This window comes from Panthera pardus, unplaced genomic scaffold (assembly GCF_024362965.1).
Source record: "Panthera pardus isolate Hobbes unplaced genomic scaffold, ASM2436296v1 HiC_scaffold_8, whole genome shotgun sequence".
Taxonomy (NCBI): Eukaryota; Metazoa; Chordata; class Mammalia; order Carnivora; family Felidae; genus Panthera; species Panthera pardus.
This window is the reverse complement of record NW_026527013.1, coordinates 89732399-89740841: the sequence shown is the minus strand read 5'-3', so window position 1 is coordinate 89740841 and position 8443 is coordinate 89732399. Positions and strand designations below refer to the sequence as shown.

Below are 8443 nucleotides of genomic sequence, written 5' to 3'. Positions count from 1 at the left end.
TTTGTGTTTCATCCTTCCCTTGCAAAATACACTCCAACTCATGCACCCCATGCTCTCAAGTTTATTGTTTTATTAATGCTATTCCCCACTCTCATCCTTGCTCCTCCCAAATTTACTACTACCTCTTGCACATATTTATTTCTTTGTATTGGCCAATTACTGAATCAGAGAACGTGTATATTCAAAACTAACCTGAATTTGTGTTAATTATGGGTGCTATTATAGAGGAACACATGGAAGAGAATTAGGGAAGGAAACTTCTTTTCCCTTAATTTTATCCTTAAAACAGACAGGGAAGTCTTCTAATATGAACAAAATGGTAGGAGACAGAGTATCCTTCCTGTCTAGCGTGCTGTGAAAAAGTAAAATGACCAATATGTGGCAAAGTCCATTTTCAGTTAATCTAAGAGAAAAGAAAATTAACAGAGTTTTTAAAATGGTATATAAATTGCCCAAAGCAGCTAATCTCAGGGCAGAGATGGCTCGGGGTGAAATACAGCAGAGTAGTGTGGAGATGAGGTGATTAGTCAAAACGGTAAACCAGCCCATTGGCATGAGACATCAGAAAATGCCAGAAAAAATTTGCTTATAAATTTGAACTTTCGGATAACAAATATACCTTATTAGAGCTTACCAGAAGAAGGGATAGAAAATCTGCCGTGTCTAATATCTCCTGAAGAAATTGAATCCATTATTAAAAATTTCATCAAAGAAAACCCGAGCTTCAGTTGTCTCACTGATTAATTCTTCCAAAATTTAAGGAGGAAACAAAAAGGTTGCCATATATTAATTGCTCTGATAATTAAAAGGAATTCTTTCAACTCCTTTTATGAGGAAGCTGATATGAAAAGAACATTCTGATTGCTAAGGAGTTCAGAATCAGGTGGCCATATTCACAGTGTCTTTTAAACTGTTTTCTTCAATTTCACCAGCAAATGAAGCCCAAACTTAACCCTGATTTCCCATGAATGAAATTGAGAATTAATTATCATATTTCTATTTGGTTTGTAACTGACAACCTTCCTTCCATCAATGCCACCAAAACCCAACAAACTAAGATTTCTTAGGTATCTCAGAAAAAATAATGCATGCCAGATTAGGAATACTAATGTTACTATATATTTTGAAATGTGGAATATTTTAAGAATCTCTATTATGACTTTATAATGTTACTGGGAACACTAAAGCAGAAGGGAAAAAAAAGATATGGAATAGAGAATGTACAAAGCTGATTCAGCGAACTGGGCGATGAAATTATTTTCATTTCACGCGTCTAGTGTTAAGCAACAGTACGTATGGGGAAACTAACAAGAAGATATTAGACATGAAGATTAGCGACTGTGAGAGCATCAAATACAGTTTCATGCATTAGCAAACTTACTGAAACATTACGAGAGTGAATTACTTCTTTGGGAAGAAGCCCTAGATTTCTGAGCGGAATATACGGTAGGACTCAGTCCAACCCCCTCACCACTTCCCTGGCTATTGATTTAAGCACTTTGTAGAAAATGTTATGGACTTGGCTCTCTAATTAGATTGACAACTGCTAGTTACAAAAGACAAATAATTTTGATGCAGTGTGTGGATGTGTGTCTGTGTGTGAGCGCGCATGTAGGTATAGATGGATGGATTTTAAATACACATCTAGACATTTAAGTGAATTTCCAAAAGTAAACAAGCTGAGGTGACCAGAATCCGAGTCTAGTAGAGATCATTATTTCAGAAGCTTCCTTCATTTTCTCTTCTATTAATACTTTCTCCTCAACTTAACTGTTGCTTTGCCTGTTGACACCATATGACTTTTGCCTATTTTTGAGAACTGTATAAAAGGAATCACACAGTACAGTCTCTTGTGCCTGGCTTTTCTTTTCAATAGTATGTCTTTAAAGTATATTCAAGTTGTTACTGTTGTTTTCTTGCTTCAATCACTTTTATTGCTTTGAGCTTAAACTGGTATATGGCATGTAAAAGGAGAGGGAGAAAAAGAAAGAGAGAAAATCAGGGTTGGGGATAGAGAAAGAAGGGGAAGACAAGAGATGTAAAGGCTTTAAGTAATGAGGAGAAACACAGCAATAACCTGACTGAACTCAGATCAAAGAGGAGACAGTATTATATAAGTCTCAGCAGAAACCAGGTACTGATTGTAGTGCCCATTCCCCTGATGCCTTTGACTTAATTTTTAATAATCTAAAAATATAGATTTAATCCCAAGGAGAAGGACCAAGTCACTTAGTTGGCTGATACTAGGCTTTCACTACCTTTGTGGGGTACAGGTTAAATTTTTTACAAATAATAGATAAAATTACATTGTACACACATAAATGTTAATATAACGTATAGTTATGAATATCATATGTCACCTTCCAAATGGGAAAACCATCCATATTTGCATACATTTATCACTGAGATCTGTGGTATTTTTCTCATTAGAAAGTATATATCATAAATGGAACACACTGTTGCCCCCAAGAAATTCAGTGATGAAGGTTTTAGAGAAAATAAAGCAAAGAAACAAAACGACCAAGTTGGAGGGATTCTGTATATATCAATGATGAGTTTGATGTGAGACTCAGAAAGCTTCCAGCTTTGGGATATGCCTTTAAGCTGTGACAGAGTTTGCTTCTGTCCAATAGACATTGGGACTGAAATAAGTTTGCATAATTTAACGTAAAACCAAAGTGAATGGCTAAAATGTGCATGCTTTGTCAGCCACACAAGAAGATTCATACTTTAGGCCAGTGATAGGTTAAGTTTTATTTAATACTGACTGCTTCTCCCCTTCCTCCTCCCCCCCCCCCCCCACACACAAAAACACCTTTCTAATCTGATACCACATACCTCTAATACCACAGTGAAACTAGTTTAGGAGAAACCAGCTTTAGAGCTTAAAAACCACTGTTTCACCCTGTTAATTTGACAAGGAAAAGAATGTGCCAATAAAAGTGTTCCTTTTTAAATGTGCATAAAGAGGAAGATGTTTTAAAACAGGAATGGAGGATAACATTATGCAATTTCAAATATATAAATGTATATCATTTATATCCTAACTAAAGTTTCATTCTTGGCCAAAAGGGAACTCTTTATGTATTCTGGATGGCTTGCTCAGCCTGCCACCATGGACAGCTCCTTACTGAAAAACAGCTTCTTCTGGAAGGAAAGTAACTTTGCTCCTCTACCGCTCCAAGGGGTAGGGGAACAGGCCTACATTTAATGTGTTGGCAACAGAGTTACAGAAAAGGTAGAAATACTGGAATTTCATCATGATACCACAGATCTATGACTGAAAGCCAAATAACAAAGACATGTGAATCAGAAATAAAAGCAAATGATTCATTGAGTTGATGTGTAAGGTTTATGCTGATTTTTTTTAAGGTTCAGCATCTCATACTATGTCCTAGTAAAGACAGTCACTATACAGCAAACATTATAAATAGAGGAACATACACTCATGAATTTAGGGAATGCATCATAGTATACAAAAAGTCACATTTGCTCATTCTGCAAAATTCAGGAAACAAAAAGAGAAACAAAACAATTACCTTCACCCCAAGATGTTGGTCTTTCTTATCTATCATAGAAGTCTATATCAGATTTCTTTAATGTTCTCAAGATGTTTTTAAAATTCTTAGAAATAAGAAAATAGGTTGTTTTTTTTTTTTTTTTAACTCAGAATAATGAAGTTGAAAGAGGACATCAGAGAGAAAATACATAATATTGAGATCATTTTAGTCAGTTATTAAGATATTTGGCAGGGTGCCCAGGTGGCTCATTTGGTTAAGTGACTGGCTCTTGATTTTGGCTCAGGTCATAATCTCCAGATTCTGGGATTGAGCCTGCCTCGGGCTCTGTGCTGCAGATGGAACCTGCTTGAGATTCTCTCCCTCCCTTTGCCCTTCCCCCACTGTGCACACGTGCTCACTCTAAAAAAAAAAAAAAAAAAAAAAAAAGAAAGAAAGAAAGAAAGAAAAGAAATTTGGCAAAAAGTTTTTAAATGAAGTGAATGAGAACACTCTAAGTTATAACTCATTTGGGCTAAAAACTGAACATCTAAGATGTTGCTGACAAGGATCGTTCAAGACAAGTCCATAATTATAACAATTTGACAATGTGATTTGATGCTATTTATATGAAAGCAATGGAAATGACAGTGACCACCAGAAAGTGTAATTAAAGAGACAGAAGAGAATATCAAAAATCAAAACTCTAAGGCTAAATAAAATAGAGTGAAAAGGAGGGGCGCCTGGGTGGCTCAGTTGGTTAAGCGCCCGACTTCGGCTCAGGTCATGATCTCGCGGTCCGTGAGTTCCAGCCCCACGTCGGGCTCTGTGCTGACCGCTCAGAGCCTGGAGCCTGTTTCAGATTCTGTGTCTCCCTCTCTCTCTGACCCTCCCCACTTCATGCTCTGCCTCTCTCTGTTTCAAAAATAAATAAACATTAAAAAAATTAAAAAAAATAGAGTGAAAAGGAAATGGTTATGCATTTATTTTACAATCTTTATTCTCAATATATGACATTCTTAAAAGAATATTGAGGGTGTATAAGTATTTAGGAAGTCAGTCTATCTGTAGCAGCTTATCTTATGATATTTTGGATCATTTAATTTCAAAATACTATTTTTAGGTGGTAGAAAGTATGACCTCTCTCCATTTTTCTCAATTGTTATGAAAGGAAAACAGTAATATCAACAGTATAAAATCTGAGTGACCTTCCAAATACGAAGAACTCATACAGCTGCCTTTGTCCCCCATACTGATCATCCAACAAAATGGAGCACATCTCTCAAGCTACCTCAGCATGTGATTGTCGACTCTAATTTCTAGAACTCATTATTGACAATAATAAATTATGTTAGATTATTACTGACTGTAAATACCTTGAGAATACCAAGAATATTAGCAGTGCTTGGTTTACATATTGGCAATATTATTTAAAAGGACAAAAAAGAACATTGAGAGATGGTTAGGCTGGGATTTAAAGTGAGTTTTTCATTATTAAGCTCATGATGACTTAGAGTAAATTTGATTATTCTAATCTCTTGTCAGTGGCCAATTATTTTTCTCACCACTATTTGGTGTCAGTTATGCAAAAACATATTTATTCTATAATTCTCAGATTTTAGGGGTTTTATACATTGCTAGTTTCGTTGAAATGAAAAACATATTCTTATGGAGAACTTCTCAGGGCAAATTTTATTTAATATGCCTAATTTGATTATAAGAGCTTGGAAGATCATATAATAAATCTTGGGGACACTTGTAAACCTTATGTGGTATTACTCCAACACTAAAAGACAATTTGATAATAAATATTCAAGGTAAAAATAATTTGCCTAATTTTGAAAATTAGATAAATCAGAATTTGCCAGTGTTCAGTAAGTCTCCATTAAATAATGTGCTGCTGTTTTACTTTATACAATAGCAAAGCATCTATGAGTCATTTGATATAATCTGAGAACTGCATTATTTGTTTTTAGTTTGTATCTAACAACACAGACACACTATGATTAATGATTTTTAACATAATATTAACTAGAAACAACACTTATAATAGATTCATCCATTTTAAAAGTGAAAATGCCAGAGGGGCGCCTGGGTGGCTCAGTCAGTTAAGCGCCCGACTTCAGCTCAGGTCATAATCTCATGGTTGGTTAGTTCAAGCCCCACATCAGGCTCTGTGCTGACAGCTCAGAGTCTGGAGCCTGCTTCAGATTCAGTGTCTCCCTCTCTCTCTGCTCCTCCCCCACTCATGCTGTCTCTTTCTCTCTCTCAAAAATAATAAACACTTTTTAAAAAATTTTTAAAAACGTGAAAATGCCAGAGAACGAATACATTTATTATATTATTAATACTTTTATTATTTATAATTATGTTGTAGTAATTGATTTTTATCATTTAATTAACTATTATTTAATAATGATTATTAATGATTGAATTTATTAATTTAATAATATCACATTTAGAATCAATGACGGCAATACAGAAAACTATGAAGTTCGTATGAAAAAACATTGGGGAATGATTTATCTTTTCTATGTATGTCCTTAACACAAAAGTCATGTTGAAGTTTAACTGAAGTTGGAAATTCTAGCCTCTGACAAAGGCACTTGTTTTACTTATTATAATGATAATGAAATAAAATTTTCATTTATGGAATAAAAAGCTCCGGCATGTCTAGATAAAGGAGGGATTATTAAAATTATCTTTCCTTAGTTTTGGTCTTGTAACCATTCAATCAATGTAATTTTTAAAGTTATTAAACAGCTCCATTGTAAAACAGTAACCAGCTTTTGCTAAATCCTTTTTATTTTCTGAAATGCAGTTTTGGAAGGAAAAGGACAGATAGTGACTAAGGTTTTGAAGACAGAGCTTATCTTTTCTGTTCCTAAAATAGTTTGGGGAATTGGAATAAAATTAGTTTTATAAAGTAATTTAACTATTTGAGATATTTAGTTCAAAGTACACATAGGTATCTAACCTAATTTCAATACCAATTCAGAATTTTAAAAAGAGTTTAGACTTTTATACAGTAGACACATAATTAAAAACTATTAGTGCCAGAGACAAAATTACTATAAATATTATCTTCAATAATCTTTGAGAACACCAATAGTCCTTCAGAAAATTAAAATATTTTCTATTGCAAAAGGCCAAACCTTGGTTCATTCTTAAATTACCTTATCATGAAAGATATTAAAATAACACAGAAAGTTTGTCCCCAAGCCTTGAGTAGAGTAGGTCTGAAGTCAGTTTGCAATCACAAACTAATAAAGTAATTGAAGGGAACTCATAACAAGTTGTTGTTGTTGTTTTTTTTAAATATTTTTAAAAATACTTTTTAGAATGCAGTTTTATCATCACAACACAAATATTTAAAGAATGCAAATAGTCAAAAATGACTAAACTGAATAGCAGCTTTATTCATAATGTCTCCAAATTGAAGACAATTCAAAATGCCCTTCAACTGGTGACTGCTAAAAAAAGTATGGCACTATATACAATGAATGCTGCTCGAACAACCAAAAATGGCAAACTATTTATTTTTATTTTTATTAAAGTATGTTCCCTAACTCTATACAGCAACAGCAGAATGGCACGAAGTCAGCTGTGCAACAGAAAGAGCCAGGAATTCTTTCACACAAGAGTGGAACCAAGAAAGGGGACAATTCCCATTCACAGGTTTAGATATATAGTGCTGTGACCAACTACTGATATTCAAGAACAATGTATCTTGAATTGATATATTCAAGAACATTCAAGAATCCTACATGCGCATTTCTAAGCAAAAGAATATCTAAAGATTCATATTGTGTGATTCAATTTATATGACAATTTAGGAAAGGCAAAGCTAGGGAGAAAAACAGATCCGTGATTGCCAAGTGTTGTGGGTAAGAGTTGAGAGGATGGGAGCAGAGGGGATTCCAGGGTAAACACACTGCACATACCGTGCTCACAGCTACATGACACTGTGCATTTGCTAACAGTGACAGAAGAATACAGGACAAAGCAAATGAGTTTGCCTGTATGTTAATTTTTGAAAAAGCCAGCTAGGCTGTGAGGGGAAAGATGGAACGTAGGCTGTGACAAATGAATCTGTCTTCCAATGAATTGAAAAGGACACTGAAGAATGGGAAAGAAGCTGACATATGTAATTTGGGAAAACAGTATTTTGAGTGGTTACTGTAGAGCTAAAGACTAGCTACAAAAACTCTTTAGTTGGTAAATTTGTTTCAAATAGAAGTGTGGTTTAAGAATTTTGAAGCTATGTCATTTATACAGTAGGGTAGAAAATAGAAGTATATGCAGAATAGACAAGGATAGGCAGGTTCTTCACAGTAGGAAAAAAAAAGTTATAAATAAGAAAAAGAGGGAAGATTAGAATGATCATGAGAACCGATGTCAGCTAAAGGTGTCAATACAAGCTCATGCATATATTATTAAAATGTATGTACAGAGAGAGAAATCAAAGTGTGTGTGTGTGAGTGTGTGTGTGTGTGTGTGTGTGTGTGTGCGCGTGTGCATGTAGTATGAGTTAGTATATATACATAGCTCTCCTAGCTTTATGGATCAAGAAAAATAAGAAATGACATTCCAGCAACAATGAGCACACTGGTTCTCAAATTTCAGTCTCTAAATTCCACATACAATAAAAGGGCTCCAGAACTACAGCAAGGAAAATACGAGATGATCCTGGAGCCTCTTAGAATGCTAGAAAGTGAGAAAGTCCATAAAAAAAGAGGATGGATAGATTGGTGAGCAGAGGCATTGCATGCCAATCATTTTTCAGTAAAACTAGGGGAGAAAAAAAGAGTTCCCAATGGCCAAGCTGGGAAAGTTCAAGCAACAAAAATGAATAAATAACAAAAATAAATAACACAAGTATTGCATTATAATCCAAAACCCAAATAAATACCCATGAATTAATAACTACTTAAATAAATTCTGGA

General features: G+C 34.4%; 1 non-coding gene across 1 annotated transcript; it reads right to left on the bottom strand.

Moving 5' to 3' along the window:
* Positions 1-7053: 7053 nt before the first annotated feature.
* Positions 7054-7193, bottom strand: LOC128775789 (small nucleolar RNA SNORA46). Its single transcript, XR_008420761.1, has one exon. It is a non-coding gene; the product is annotated as a small nucleolar RNA SNORA46 (small nucleolar RNA).
* Positions 7194-8443: the final 1250 nt, after the last annotated feature.